The sequence below is a fragment of the Neltuma alba genome, unplaced genomic scaffold (genome assembly GCF_004799145.2).
Source record: "Neltuma alba isolate B1F8T4 unplaced genomic scaffold, ASM479914v2 tig00001555_pilon, whole genome shotgun sequence".
NCBI lineage: Eukaryota > Viridiplantae > Streptophyta > Magnoliopsida > Fabales > Fabaceae > Neltuma > Neltuma alba.
The window spans coordinates 28,039-44,354 of record NW_021632510.1 but is presented as its reverse complement, the minus strand read 5'-3'; positions in this window follow the sequence as shown (position 1 = coordinate 44,354).

Below are 16,316 nucleotides of genomic sequence, written 5' to 3'. Positions count from 1 at the left end.
AGTAAAAAGTAGAGTCTTGCACATTAAATAGTGCACAAGTTGTCACTTGTCAAGCTATCAATAGAGAGGATTTAAAGTTGCCAAGTGTCAAGCCACCAATTGAGAGGATGTTGACTTTTGAAATTGAATTTCAAATGGAATTAAATTAATAAGAAAGAGATTACAAGAAAGTTTAGGCTAATGACACCTTGCATGGCAATTAATATGGTGGTTGACATATTTTGCCTTTAAGTCGAACACTTCCTCCCCCTTCTCAAGACCACTTTTTTGGCCAAAGAAGAGAAACCCTTGCCAATGCATTTCTTGAAATTCAAGCAAGAAGGAAGCTACTACCTTTGGTCAACTAAGCTTGGATCTAAGATTAGTAAGTAGTTCTATGTTGTTTCTTGCTTTGTTTCCTTGAGTTTAATGGATGAAAAATCTGTTCTTCCTCTTGTTTGTGGCTGGCCGAAATCTATAAGGGTTAGGGGGAGGTTTTGAAGCTAAACCTAGTTAAAACACTTTGATTCGAGGTTGTTTCAAGTGGTTTTAAGTTATTGTTTGAAAGATTTCATGGTTAGTTCTTGAAGGGTACTGTTCGGTAATTATGAGATCTGTACCCTAGGATGAGTTTTTCATAGTTTTAATGCTTCCATTGTGTTTAAAATGGAAAATGGTGTAGAGTAAACCTAAAAAACAAGCATTAGAAGCATTAGAATTAAAGTTGTAATTTTTGGAGAATTAAAGTTGTAATTTTTGGAGACTTAAACCCCCCTAGTTGGCCAACTATAGTTCTTAGGAAAAGAAGTTTCTTTTCATGAATCAAAGTTTATATTTGGATTTTACATGAAAAACTATAAAGGATTGACCTAAGAAAGGAATTTTTAGGTTAAAGAAAACAAAGCTCCAAAATTCAAAGAATTAAGGGTTAAAGGGTTACTTGAGTTTGCCATTGATTATTGTGTGGTTTAGATTGTAATGTGGTTTCCCTTTTTTATGCAATGTGATGTTTAGGGTTTGATATTTGTGGAGAAAGAGAAGAAGAGTAGAGAAGCAAGGAGCTATTGGAGCAAGGTAGCAAGATTTAATTAGCTACTAATATTGACATTGCATTGTTTATTATTGCATTAATGATTGCTATTATATGGGTAAACTATAATGATTGTAATGTGGCTACTCCTTGCATTTTATTGCATTGGCTTTTGTATGTTTGACATTGCCTAATTATAAGAGAATTAGTTCTCTAATGGTGGCTAATGTTGATATGCATAATGATAAGCATGCGTAATGTTATATTTGATTATTCTTACTGTTGGGATTCCAATGAAATCTCATTCCTTCCAAATGTAATGTAACCTTCTAGGGGCTTAGTCATCCAAGAAGAAGCTGCAAATCTAAGGGTGAATGTGGTGTTAAACCACAATACCATTTGACTTTTGGTTATGTATAATTATGTGTGCTTAGATATTGTAACCCTATTTAGACCATTGACTTGGAGCTGCATTTTGACTGTGTTACCGAATGAATTAAATCATAAAATTTGGCATGCTTATAGTTCACGTCCAGAGGTTTACATCGATAGGTAGCATGTTAAAATTGGACATTGGTATGATTTATGATAATTTTTCAAAGTTAAGGTCTGAAATATGAAAAAAGAGTTTTTAGCAAAGTAATAGTGGTAACTTGCCTAAAACTCTAGCACTGATTAAAAGGGAATTATTTACAAAATTATTTTTTCCTGAAAGGCCATTCAAAGAGCTTTCTGTAGAACTTGGAAGCACTCGGTTTTGATTTTTAGTTACGAATTTTCAAAGTTGGACAGAAAATCTGGACATACCAAATAAATAATAATTTTCCGAAAATCAGCATCCAGATTGCATATTTTTGAGTTTAAGGCCATCCAAAGTGGTCAAGATTGGTTCTAATTGGACTCTAAGATATGCTAGAAGTAAGGTGTAACTGCATTTGTACCTTTTCTATGGTGAGGAATAGAAGGATGCACTCGATGGCCCTAGAGTCTAGCTTTCCCCCTCCTTCATTGAACACAAAAGTTGTACACTTAAAGATCCTTTATGGGAGAGAATTACGGAGAGGAGAATGTAGATATGTCTCTTTAAATATTTGGACAAGAGTATGATACTATAAAGTCTTGAAAGGCACATAGTTTATTAGATAGGTAGAGGCAAGGATGGCATCCCCCAAAATTTATTAGGAACATTACTGCTTATTATGACAACTCATGCTACTTTTAAGAGATGTCTATTTTTTGTTTTAGAAACCCCATTTTGCTATGGTGTTTAAACACAAGAAGTTTGATGGTGTATACCCTTTTCTTCCAGAAATTTCTTAAAAGAGGAGTTCAAATATTGTTTGCCACTATCACTTTGAAGAATTTTTATTGAGGTTTAGAATTGATTTTGAACAAAGGCATAAGAGTTTTTAAAGATTGTGAACACTTCATATTTTTCCCTTATTAAAAAAACCCAAGTGAGTCGAGTGTGATCATCAATAAAAGTTACAAACCATCTTGCTCTAGAATTTGTTTCAAATTTAGATAGAGGTCTATTTACTGCTAAAGCCTTACTAGTGCACTATAGAACTGCGTCACAAATTATTCACCTTGGACTAAATCATGGAGAAGATGCTTCACCTAAAAGATGGCCACTATTTTCTCCCTCACTGAGTAGGTCTTTTTTATTGACTCCTAGATCTCCTTGGTAGTAGTTGTGAGCAAATAGTTCTTGCTTATTTCCAAGGTCATAGAATTCACGAGCCATGATATCACCATATTATTTTTAGTAGTCCAAGCTTCAAATCGATCACTGGTAGAGCTAGGTGGACTTGTGAGGTACTTCTCCTTGTTCTTTCTCCTCATGAACATTAGAACATTTCAAGATCACTGAAGGTAGTTTTTACCATTAAAGCGATATGTGATCATAACTTGGGAGAAAGAATCTGGCATGACACTGTACACCCTGTGCAGCAATGATGGGTTTGTTGTATGGCCTCCTCTACACAAACCATACCCTTATGAACGCTCATTGGTTAATGATGAATGACGATCTCCATCATCAGCATTGAAGGCTCGTGCTTACTAGTTGGTTAGAGTAGCCTTAAACAACATATTGGGACCGAAGCCCTCGGCTTTAATACCATGAAATAAAATACAAGAAAACAGCTTTAAAACTTTATTGATACGTGAGGGTTACATATATAGGGAAAAGGAGAGAATAGAATCTGATTCTAATTCCTTAAAAGCTCCTACAATCTCAGATAATAACAACATAGTTCAAAAAATCATAAATATAGATAAGACCTACAGATTATAGATTTAAAACTAGGTTAAATCATAAGAAGACCTAAGAGTTTAATGATGCAAATATAGGAAGTCTTGAAGTTGTCATTAATAGTTAAGACATGGTAAATTCTTTAATTATTGTGAGAGATAATGAATGTTTATATCTCTTGTTAAGCTTCCTTTGGTCACCCTAAAGTCCATTTCATCAATGGTTTCAAAATCAATTAGATTGTAATTCTTCTTCAATACATTCCTTTAATGACAAATAAAATTTCAATTAAATGTAAATCCATCATAAAATAAAGGTGTTCATATCTTCTAAAATTACTTATGCTTTAATCGCAGATTATAATTCATGAAAACTAAATCATTTATCCTTTCATGTTCTAGTCTATTTCTTCTTTTAGTATGAATGCGCTCAAATAAGCGCTAGCGTCTCTCGCAACTAGAAGAAGCAAAAGTTTGACTAAGGATACGAATCGCAATATGTTGTAATTTTGGAAATAAACAACCATAGTATGTCCACCATTTATCTGCATAATAAAATACATTTAGGATATATAGAGTTAATGAATGACCATGACTCTACTGTTAAATATGAATACTTACAAGGGTTTAGTTTCTGAGTTGTTTTTTTGCATATGAGTCTATCAAAAGATTCTTTACCTTCATGATACATAGTTGCTTGCCTTATTATCAAGAAAGAATCAACATTTAAATCTGAGTTTGACTCCACCACATCAATCAAAGCCAGCATTCTTGTCAATGAAGTTTTCACCATACATGAATATAGGGTTTAATAAATGAGGCTGCATGAAGATTGATCTTTAAATGCCTATCCTAACGAGCTTGAATAAGTCTTATGTGTGGCTTGTATAGGTCCTTATGCCTATTAAACATTTCCTTAATTCCATTTTTAGTTCTTTGCATGCCTTCATAAATATAGGGCAATGAAGGCTTCCAATCAGAGTCCATTATTCTCAACAATTTCACCAAAGGAGATACAATCTTCATAATTTGTTGACAGTCATTCCAAAACTGATTATCCAATATGATTGCATGAAAAATTTTACCTGCTTCAGTCTTTGATAACTTGTGCTCTATAAAGTGTTTATCAATAACTAAAGCTTACAGGCCATTCTTGTGAATATATATGCTGTGTAATGTGATAAATATGGTGGAAAACCTTATCATACTATGACACACGATTTCTTTGCCCCTTGGTTTTTTCCTAACCCATGACAAGAAGACCATATGATTGTATGCAGAAATAGTTATCTTTGATGCCTTTGTTGCAAGATTTGACACCATCGGTCTGGCTCTCCCTTATGCTTATATATGGCCATCTGGGCCTTCCTCTCTAACGAGCACTCGAGGATTTTAAAAATCTTCTCAAGTCAAGTTATCCAATCCTCAACCACTTATACATCTAAAGTTCCCTCAAAAGATGGGGCATGGTGGTTGCCAAAGCATACTATCCATTACTGCAGACTATTAGACTCTCTAGAGGGTTGTGCCAGCTCAACAATCCTTGCCTGAGATTGTTGGGGTTGTTGGACTAGTTAGGTTGCCCCGGCTATTCCTTGCCTGAGTTGTTGCAACTGTGCTATTGCTGCTGTAGCTATAGCAGCATCCCAATCCTATTCCTAATAGACTTATGCAGCTTGTATCTCTTGCATGGTCTACTATTGTTCTTCTAACCTATTCATTATGGTTTGAATAGGGTCAGTAGGAGGTCTAGTGGATGCTTCTCCTGTATGGGCTCCACATCTTGTTCTTGTCATTTTACTTTATCTTCTTTACTACAAAAGGAACAGGGACATTATTGATATACAAAAGATACTTTATACATTATGTAACTATGTACAATAGTTTAGCATAGTCAGCATAACAGTCAACCAATCACAACCATATACATATACAGTCATCTAACCAGGGCACAAAAGAAAAAGAAAAAGTGGAGGCAACAAAGATCTCCAAGTCATCCAGTAGCTGATTGGAGGTGTGGAGATCTAGACTGTCACAAATCCTCTGGTCCTCAATCTACCAGATCCGGGTCCTAGGTAGTGAGTCTATCAGTTCCTACCCCCATAAGGTCTCATCTGTGTTTTGGGGATCCTATTCAGATACCTCGTTGTGCAGTAGTCTAATATAGTAGAAGTAGTCTAGATAAATAGAAGCATACTAGTTCTATGACCTGTCAATGTGCCTTCCTAATTCTATCAGCTCCCTAAATATGTCAATCTTTTACCTTGATGTTACTGGGGCTTGCTTCATCTCTGGGTATGGCCTGGACCCTACTTGGACCTGCCTTATCAGAGTTGGGTTTAGGTCCAAGTGTACTCTATGTATCATTTTGCAACTCTCTTTCCTTGACTCTGTTGGAGGCTATACTAGACTTCACCCTGTCCTCAAGCCTAACATAGTATCCAGGAGGAGTTGCATGATCCTCCTCTGGTACTAACCATCGTAGAAACCACCAATCAGGGAAATCTTCTCCTAGCATCCTCTGATTAATTATATCCCTTGATTTATTGTCCTCACAACATGCCATTTCTGTTCTTGCATGTAAATCATTTCATAATACACAATCCACAAATATGTACACATCATATAATTCAAGTTCTAGGTACACAACAAACAGTAACATAATACAGCAAACAGTAGTCCAAAACTTGTATTCTGATACCAAAAATATCACACCCTACTTTTATACCACATTTTATCTCAATTGGAATCATTTGAAACCATTTCTTATGGTCTTAAATTGAAATATGTTGAACTTTAAAATTTCATAAAGTCAGGTTACTGTTCATGATAACCCTAATAAAAACCAAACTTTGAAAATCATAACTAATTTTAGAAAAATCAAAATGAAGTGCTCCAAGTTATATTTAAAGCTCTTAACATGATATTTCAAGAAGAAATACTCATTGTATCCAGAATTCACCAATTAATTCCAAAATTCACACAAAGTGGTACTCATATGGTCATTTTTTAATTTCTCAAAATTTATGCCCAATTTTGTAAGGGCATAACTCTTTGTTCAAAACTCCAAATTTAATGCAATACCACTTGTTTTAAAGTCAAAAATATGATCTATCTGCATGCTGAGTTTTAGCTTGAAACTTAACCAATTACACAGAAATTTTTTTAGTCAAACTGTATCCTTAAAAAGTCAATTTTTATCCCCTTTCATTACCATTCTTGGTTGTTTTTGTCTTTTCAATCCATATAACTATTTCAATCACAAAATCTATGACAAAACATGATTTTCTAATGATATAATCACATGTATAACCATTTTGGTCATTAATACATTAATTTCACATGATTCACAATAATCCATAACCATTCATAATAATTACAAACATTGCTTAAAGAGGCATAACAATTAATTATCTCCCAAAATGATCTCTTTTCCTTTGTTCTTGTTTGATCCAACTCCTAGTTGGTGAATATTTAAACATAAAGGAATGAGATTCCATAGAAATCTCAATAGCAATGAATCACAATAATCATGCTCATCATGCTATGTAAAAATGTGTCATATTATCATCAAAATAACATTATTATGCAACACTTTATATGCATATCATTTGCCATGGAAAGAGAGCAGTCAATCAAGCCATTATACCATTCCTCATAATATATTTCTAAGGCATATCTATCATATAATTCCATACATAATCATATAATTTGGTCAATCACATCATGGCAACATAAATCAAATAATACAAACATATTTAAATAAGCAAGAAAGCATTCAAATTATAAGTTCAATGCTACCTCTTGACTAACTATTCAATTCAGCCTCTTTGGCAAGTTTGTGCTCCTATTTGATTTTTTGCAAAATGCCTATCAATCCAAGTATAAACACATTCCAAATTACCAATAATCCAAGCATAAACACTAATGCTCAATATTAAACTCAATTAAACCCTTTTTCCTTGATTTTTGATGTAATTATTCCTTTTTTGTTTCAATCAATCTCTTGGGTCATTCCTGTACAATTTTTCATGTAGAATTCAAATATCAAATCAAATTTAACAAAATCACACTCCTTCTCCTTCAAATTGAGTTGCCCGAATAGGATGACTTTAGGTTCCACAATTTTCATTTTTGATTCTGATGATTTTAAACACTTTTTCTTAGTGTTTCCCTATACAAAAACACCTTTTAATCTTATTAGAATCATCAAATCAAATTGAAACAATCTCTAACCCCAAGATTACATAGTGGCTGAATAGGGTGTTTTAAACCCTAACTTTGATTTTTCTTCCAAAATTCAATCCAAACATCAAATAAACATGTAATTCCAAGCTCACATTTATGGTTTCTATCCTTCCCTAATGCTTTTTCAATGTGACCCAAAATGGACAGTATGTGGCCTTAGGTTTTATCATGATATCTCAATCAAAACAACCCTTAAATCTAATCAAAATCAAGCTTAGACATGCCTTAATGGATCCTTACTTGAAGCTTGATAATTTTTCCTTGATTTGGAAGGTTTTAGGTGCTATTTAAGGTTGAGTTTTTAACTGGACAGAATTTTCCCTTAGTTTTCTAATTTTGGCTGAATTTCTTGTATTTAGGGGGTATTTATAGAGCTCAAGATCTGACCCGCTCCCCTCCAATATGGCGCTATTTTTTGCCACATAAGGGGCCATGTGTGCCTCTTCACAAGCCCCAAGTTTTAGATCAAGCCAAGTGTCCCCTTCTTGATTTTTCTTTTAGATTTTGGGCTTAAAATGTGCTTGAACTCTTTGGCAAGAGGAGGTCAATTGCCGTTCACATGGAACATTTCTCCTCTTCGGCCTTCAAAATTTTCATTTGAATATTTGCTACTACCACCAAGATCTGCACCGACGGCCGCTCCGCCCGGGCTCACGCCCCAGATTTTGCAGCGACCGCCGCGCCCTCCTACTCATCGGGTGGGCTGCACGAAATTTCTAGGTCCTCTTAGCTCAATATGAAGCCTAAAACTGATTAGAAAGGAGGAAGAAGTATGGCCCAATCATAAATATCAATTTCTAACCAAAACTTGCTATTTTTATTACTATTTTCAAAAATAGTTCTAGGCCTCCAAAAATTCATTTATATCTATGAAAAATCCTCTTTTAATATAGGAAATCCTCTTGAAAAATTTTGAAATTAATCATAGCCTCTAACTATTTATTTTGAATTTTCTTTGAAATCAGGCTTTACCGATAAGATTTCAGTGATAAATATTCTATTAATTAATTCTTGCACTTTCAGGGCATGAGATTAATTTTATAAACTAAAATAAGTCCTTAAATAATTATTTTATATTTTTCAAAAATTATTAAGGTCTCTAAGTATTTAAAATAATTATTTCTACTCAATTTTCACTATTTGTCTTCAAAAACCTCTATTTTTATGAAATTCTGTAATAAGTTATTTTCATACTATTTCCACCTCCAGGGCCTCAAATAAGGTTTCAAAACCTCTAATTTAAATTTTTTACTATTTTCTAGAAAAAATTTTAGAATTTTTCTCAAATTTTCCCATTTTGCTCTTCTTGGACTGATAATTTTAAAAATATCAGTCTGGACCCTGTTTGGGTTTTATGTCATGCCTGGCTTCATCAGCTAGTCTAATTTTCCAATTGGCCCTTAACTTAATTTTTCATACCTATTATCAGGGTTAAATTTTGCGGGATGTGACAAGAAGACTCTCAAGGACTAAATTGCAAGTAAGAGTTTTCGAAACCACGAGATAGCAAGTTAGAGATTCCAATAAAGTCTCAATGGCTCGAGCAAAGGAGCTGAAAATGATTAAGGGCCAAAGGTTATGCTGAAAACCTCAATAAGATGATTCCTGATGCTAACCCTAAGTAGGGACCTAATAGTAAATTCAAAAAGTTTTAGGTCAAAAAGGGAAGTGATGGAAACTATGTCCTAGGGCTGAACATGGACCAGACCAGGCTGAGCAGGGCATTAGCCTATGGTCTAGTCTACTTTGGTCTCAAGCTGGTCACTCCAGCCCGAAGACAGTTCCTACCCGGTAAGGAACACGCTATTGTTCGGGTTGGGCAGATTGGACCAAACTTGACCGAGTTACTGGTCCAGTAGATCCGATCCAGTAGATCCAGTCCAGTAAGCTGGAGAGCAGTGAATTATGTGTTCTAGAAAAGGGAAAACAGATATTAATAAACTCCAACATGGACAAAATATTCTTCTCAAAGCAATACTAAATTGAATTTTAACTAGTTAAGCGGGCATTTATCATTAGCTAGACTTCATTAAAATTCAAAGATCATACATGTGCAACCGTTTTGTTGACTTAGGCTATTCTTTGAGAGAGTCAAAAATAATAGGAATCAAATTTGAAAATGCAGTTAAACAGAAAACACGTGTAGAAAGAACCCTCATTTTCCTTCCTTCTCCAAAATATCCAATGTTTATATAACTAGGCACTTTTTAAGAAAAGCATGCTAGAGGTTAAAGTAATTTTCAGAATAAACTTGGCGGCTAGGTCTCATTACAAGAACAGTCCTCCCTTGCTTGTTAATGTAGTTGGATCTATAAATCTTTCCTGTTTCCGTTTTATGAGCAACCTCTTCCTATATTATCAATAGAGACATATTAAACACCTTTTATCAAACGAAGATCACTACGTGAGAGTTCAACCAAGTCTAGAGCTCTTACAAATCACAAAGAATCCAATTGAATAACCAATCAACTGAATTCATCTAGTCAATCGAACTTACCTGACGATGACGGTGCTGGAGAGCAGCGGCGAGCCGGTAACTAGCAAGCAAATAGTGAGTTGCAAATTGAAGGACTAGGAGGCAAGCTTGGTTACTAGCTGTTAGGGAATGGGGTTGCTGGAACTGCACAAATCACAAAAAGGGATAAGCCTAATGAATTGAGAGCCTGAGACGCTAACACTAAGAGCCTGAGACGCAAATCCCTTTGCCGTCTTTACTAATCACTGCAAGCCTGAGACGCTGACGACGCTGTTAGGTTTAGGGGGAGAGCGAATTTGGGAATGCTCATGAAGGATTCCTGATAAAGTGATGGTCTAATCTCTGATGGATTTGGATATTTGGTGTGGGCAAGGCCGCAAGGGAAATCAAAATTAGATCTAGAAAAAGAAAAAAAGACTTCAACATGGGCTTAAATCAGAAATGGACTTGTTAGAAAATAAAGAAAATAAACTTTAATATGGGCCTATGCAGCTTTATTTTTTTATATCTCACAAAAAATCACCAGGTAGGACCCGGTTATCAGTCCAACATGCCTACCCATAACTCGACCCTACTTGGTCTTCGGGTCAGACCCAGTCTGTCCCGAATTTCACCGAGCTTTTTAGACTATTTCAAAAATTGGACTGGGTGAGACCGGGTTGGACGGGGTTTACTGAGTTACTGGGTTTCATGTGCAGCCCTACTGCGTCCAAAAATTCTAAACAAATTTTAAAAAATTGGAAATGAAGTTTTGATACCTTTATGGGGTTAAAAATGAAAAAAAAAAAATCCCATTGCAGCAAATTGATGAAATTTCCTGGGTTTTGACTAATTATGAATATTAGTTGAAATTGAATATTTTAAATATGACATGACCTCAGATAATTAGAGATAAATAGGAAATAAATACTTGAAGAATTATAATAGGTTTTAAAAATGATTTGGTCACCAGAACGCAAAGTGTTTGGCTTTAATGGAATTTAAAGCCTGTTTATACACTATCTGGGAAATAAATACTTGAAGAATTATAATAGGTTTTAAAAATGATTTCGTCACCAAAAAGCAAAGTGGTTGACTTTTGACCTAAGAAAAATTAGAGAAATTTTCTATAATGAAAATATAGTATTGGTACCCAGAGACAAATTCTTAGAGTCATTGACTGATAGAGAGAATTCGGTCAAGTTTACTTTAAAATAAATATTATTAAATGTTTTAATGAAAGAACTAAGAGAAGCGCATCACTTCCTCTTTAGGCATTTTATATAATGCCATGTGAACTTATTTGTGATGAGAAAAGGATGTCAGAACATATCCCTATGGTATCAAGCAAATCAAGACCAGAAAAAGTACCCGATACAGTGTAAATTGTAAGATAGGTGGAGGAATAGTTAAGGGTTTGATTATACACAAATTTCCCTTCATTTTTCCTCCCTATTTTATTGCCAAATTGATAAAGGGACATGAAAGGAATTAGACAATTTCTTAGTTGGAAGAAGAATTAAATATTATTTATAATTAGTACATAAAAAATATTAGAAGCACACATGGCAAGTGATTAAGTTAGAAGGCAAGAGATTTGTACAATTAATGAAAGGTTTGGAATGGAGGGTGGAAGCTCAAGCACACATGGCAAGGGATTGAGCATGAATCCATGGGATTTGTACACTTAGAGGAGAGTTAAAATAGATTGTTAGATCCTGAGCCACACAACCATTGTAATTTGAGGCAAGATCAAGGGCCAAGATCCAACTAAATAATTAGAAATATCTCCTTCCCTCCCTTGTGTAGGGAGCTTTCAGCCATAAGAGCAAAGAAAAAAGGGAGACCGAACCCACAAAGGAAAGAAGTGAGAAGAAGAAGAACAAGTGGTTCCATGCAAGTCCAAGCTTCAAAATAAGGTATGATCATAGTTTTTGTTGTAGTCTATACTTTCCTACTTCTTTCTAAGCTTGGCTGCGGATCTTGTTGAGTTTCCAGAGGACAAAAACCCATGATGAGATGCTGCCCAGATCTAGATTAGTAGAGGAAAGAATTGATCAAAGTTAAATTAAGGATTAAAGGCTAAAACAGAACATGAATCAAGTGGTTATCTGATAAATTTGTAAGAAACTCCACTTCTTCCTAACTTGAGTAACTTTATGATTAGGGTTAAAGGATAAAAACCCATGGTTTTAGTTAGGGTTAGAATTTTTATGATTTTGATACTTCCAATAAGTTTAGAGTGAGAACTTGTGTAGGGTATAAATGAGAAAACAAGTTCGAAAGCATTAGAATTGAAAATAGAATTTTGGGCCTTATGACCCTATATTTTGACCGAATCAAGTTAAATAGCGAGGATTTTGTTTTTGATTATTTTGATCTTAAAACTACTAAGAAGGCTTTTAACAATGGTTAAAATGAGTTTTCCACAACAGTTTTGGAAGTGACATGAATTATGTCGATGTTATAAGGAGAATAAAACATGGTGGTTTAAAACCGTCGTGAAAAATAACTTTCTACGGCAGTTTACTTTCCACAGTGGTTTTATTGATCAAACCACTGTGGAAAGACTATATGTAATGATGGTTATACAAATAACCACCTTTAAAAATGATTTTAACGGTAGTTATATGTATAACTGCTGTTAAAAACAAGAGTATTTTTTTTAATACTACGTGAATTTCCTTTACAACCTCCACGCAATTTACAAACGCAAATCAACCAATAGAGACAGAAGAATATGCAGAACCATTTCAAGACATTTATCCTAACACTAATATCCAATTCTTATTCAATCATCTAATATATCAACAAATACTCAACTAGAATCAAACAATGAACTAAAATGTAATGAATAACTTAACTATTTCACATTTTCAAAATTCTCTAAGAAACAAATTTCAAATTTTCAATCTACGAGCTTCTTTCATGATCTGATTGAACCGTAATACTTTCAGACGCATACTAAAAGGATTTAAGGAAGGATGTTTCATTTTACATCTTATCATTGATCTTAATCATGAGTTTTCTCTAAAAGATCTTGGTTCCTTGAATTATTTGTTAGGAATTGAGGGTAAACAGTTGACTAATGGTGCTTTATAGCTAGTGCAAACTAAATATCTAAAAGATATTCTATTTTGTGCAAATATGAGCAATGCTAAAGTTAGGTTACACCAATGACAATGGGACTTAAACTTGCTAAGACTGGATTTGATCTAATGTCTAGTCCTCAGTTTTATAGGTCCATAGTTGGAGCTTTGCAATATGCTACCATAACTTGGCTAGAGATTAGTTTTGCTGTTAATAAAGTTTGTCAGTTTATGCACATGCCTCTTGTTGTTCATTGGAAGGTTGCTAAGAGAATTTTAAGGTATCTTGTTGGTTCATTACATTATGGCATTATCATTAGTCCTTCTCTTAGCAGAACAATCACCACTTATTATGATGCTGGTTGGGCAAATGACTGAAGGAGCACCTCTAGTTTGTGTTTATTTTGGTAGTAATCTCATTGCTTGGTCCTCTAAGAAGCAGGTTATAGTTGCAAGATCAAGTATTGAGGCAGAATACAGGAGCACAACTTCTGTTGTGTCAGAAATTTTATGAATCAAGTTACTTCTTCAAGATTTACATATAAATCTTACTAAACTAGCTCGAGTACTATGTGATGATCTAAGCATAGTAATGATGACAACAAATCCAATTTTACATGCTAGAACAAAGCATAATGAGCTTGACCTCCACTTTGTGTGAGAAAGAGCTATCAAAAAAGAGTTCTTGGTTCAACATGTTCGAAATATAGATCAAGTGGCTGATGGGTTCCCAAAACCTCTATCTCATTTTTTTTTCTCTGAGTTTCGTAAATACTTAGGAATACAAGCCAAGGTCGCCCAAAAGGGTAGTTTGGTTTAAGGGAAGATATTAGAATAAAGATATTCTAGAAGTATTAGCTACTGCTTAGTTGTAACTTATAGTTTCTGTTGTAACTCATTTGGCTAAGTTGAGCTATGGACATGTAAGCTACAGGTGTCTCCATATATGATATACTTCACATCGTTAATGAATTAATCCATTCACCTTTCATTTTCTCCTCTTTTATTACAACTCAGGATCGAAAAACACAAACCCTAGTAGAGTCCTTTATTTTCCCTATCCTTCTCCTTATATCAGCATTTTCAAGCATTTGCTGCAACAAATGACATAAACACATGAGAAATTTTAAATTCTAACACATTATATTCTTGACAGCAAACAACACAGACTTGACACTTGTTTCTATGGCATTCGCTATGCTGTGAAGAAAGATACAACAAATCTCCTCCCTCATTCTGTAATGTTCATCGGCGAAAAATGCCCTTCATAGTAGCGAAAGACATAGAGAACTTCTCCACATATGCTGTCACATTCATCGCAGCGAAAGACACAAGATAGGTATAACTCCCACAACTCGACCTCCTACTTAACCGTGACTTTTCCAATACCTTAGTCATCCTTTAGCACACATCAAAACCCCATTAAATCAAGTTTAAACACATGTAAATCCTTTAATGAGAAGCTAGGATGTTACGATTATAGTGGATATAAAGAGGAAGATCTCGAAAATGACTTGGGCCAAAGTGATCATAATGGGCCTTTATCAAAAGTGAAGGTACCAAAAAAAAAAAAAGGCAGTAGGCTTGAAGCAATATGTTTGAAGACTTGGACCATAACATCTTAATTTTTATCCTTAATATTTAAGTAATATTAGGGGAAACCAACGGGGTTGGGTTTGGCAGAAGGTGCTAATCTCCCGTAACGTGATGGGTTGGGTCAAGGTTCAAATTCTTGTTGAAAAAAGTACTCATATTTAGTGCCTGATAGTGTATCGAGTAAAATTACTTCTAATAGGAGATACATATACTTACCAAAAAAAAAACAGTAATATGAGAGAAAATAGCAAAATACTATTTTAATCAACCTCTTTGACTTGCTATCTGGTAATTAGGTATATGTAATCAAAAATTAAGTAGTGACTTATGAGTTAATGTATTTTTTTTCCCCTCCAGTTGTAAATTTCTGGAGGAAGACTCCAATTTTGGAGGAAGATTAATAATTTATCACACAATTTTAAGTTACAAATCAGATAGTGTGAGAAACACATTCACCAGTACATTAGTTGAACTATAAACTGTTAAAGGAAGGTTTCCAAATTTTGGAAAAATATTTGTAAATTATTACATATTAAGTTCTAAATAATAGTACTAGTTATCTTATAAATTTCCAGAGGATTTGTAAATTTCAAAAGTTGACTTGTACATTGTGTTTGAAGATTTATAAACAATAATATTTATACTATCAAATATTAAATTATTAAAAACATGTGATTAGCAAGTGCAGATAAGAAGAATGGCACACTTCTCAGACTTCCCTAACAACTGCTATCTTACGTTATGTATATGATAAGCGCAATCGAATTAAATAAAGCAAACAAGAAGATAGATGAAGAATGCAACAGTCAAAGAGGGATGGAAAAAACCTACACCAGAGCTTCATGTACGCCCATCAGATGCTTCCTGTAAATTCACCCAAAAAAAAAATGTATTAAAGCATCCGGAATAAACAATCGGAAATTTATTGGAAACGTGAACCCGGAAAAAACAATCAGAAGCTACCAATTGTGGGGTGAACAAATAAACAAACAATCTAATTTCCGGGGCAACAACAGAATCAAAATAAGAACAGAAAGCGGGTATGGTGAGTGTTCTAAGCAGCTGCCGAATTTTTCTAACCAATTATGCTGCTCGCTCATTCAAGCACTGACCGGACATTCACTTGTGTTTCTTTTCCAGTGGCGGGTATCTCTCGAAATACAAATCGAAGTCCGCTATGCCAATGGCCTTTCTCTATCCAGTCGGATTCTCCGAGTAATCCTCTAAATCGTCGGTGTCCGACCAGAGGAACTCGGCTAACTCTTCCACATTCCCTGACATCTGATGGGAAGGGGTCTCCTGGACGAGGGGTGAAGGGATCTCGAAGCACGACCTGATTAGAGTCAATGAGGTGGAACTCTCTTAGCTCTCCTCTTCGATCGAACTCCTCTGGTCCAGAAAAGACGGTGACCTCGCTTGAAACACGACTTAGGTGGCTGGATCTTGAAGCACGACTTGAGTCAAAGAACTTGGGAGGATTTCTGGAACTTGAAAGGAAGAGCGAGGTAGTGATGACGAGGTGGAAGGTGATGTGGATGGGAGGGAGGGAGAAATGATGAGGTGGCATGTCGTATAAGCTATCTGGTCAAACTAACCTTCAAAGTTAATGGGATTAACTGCCACCACGATATTGCCATGTTTTTGTAACCTTCGGGCTGACATT